Here is a 907-nt window from a genome sequence, read left to right as displayed (position 1 = left end):
ATTTCATGTTGAAATATTCTAATCATTTCATGTTGAAATATCCTAAATATTTCATGTTGAAATAATCTAATCATTTCATGTTGAAATAATCTAATCATTTCATGTTGAAATAATCTAATCATTTCATGTTGAAATATTCTAATCATTTCATGTTGAAATATCCTAAATATTTCATGTTGAAATATCCTAAATATTTCATGTTGAAATATTCTAAATATTTCATGTTGAAATATTCTAATCAAAGTGTGTTTATGTCATACATTTCTGTCACATTTTATGTATGTNCTCGAGGACAGGAGTTTGACACCCTTAACACATTACAAGCAATTGACCATGAAACTTAGATTTAACATGGATGTGGCATAAATAATCTTTTCCAAGGACAGATTACAGTAAGCACTAGTGGTGTAAATCATCAGCTTTATCATGATGACGACTCGATATTTCTTCCTCCATATCATAAAGTCTGTCATGATATGTTTTCGATTCAATTCACAAATTTACGATCGATATCATATGCCCATCTAACACATTGACTGTGTTATATGGGCATATGATATCGATTCACATCGAGCATATGATGATATTTCTATATTTTCATTTTTACCATTGAAATCGATATATCGATATGGATTGATGTATCGTTACACCCCTAGTAGGCACACAGTAGTGCTCAAATACAAAATATAAAAATAGAAGCACGCTCATTTTGCCACAAAACATTAAAAAATCTCAGCAAATTATATTAATTAAAACTAAAGGAAATGGTGTTTACTGAAGGAACAAAAACACTTGTTTTAAACTATCATTCAGGCAAATTAACTCCATACACTGCAAAAACTGTCCATCTTACCAAGTATTAAAATCTTACATCCAGCCAAAAAGACTTTTTGATCTTGTTTTGAGA

The sequence above is a fragment of the Austrofundulus limnaeus genome, unplaced genomic scaffold, assembly GCF_001266775.1.
Source record: "Austrofundulus limnaeus strain Quisiro unplaced genomic scaffold, Austrofundulus_limnaeus-1.0 Scaffold251, whole genome shotgun sequence".
Lineage (NCBI taxonomy): Eukaryota > Metazoa > Chordata > Actinopteri > Cyprinodontiformes > Rivulidae > Austrofundulus > Austrofundulus limnaeus.
The sequence above is the reverse complement of the archived record's forward strand: the minus strand, read 5'-3'. Positions refer to the sequence as shown.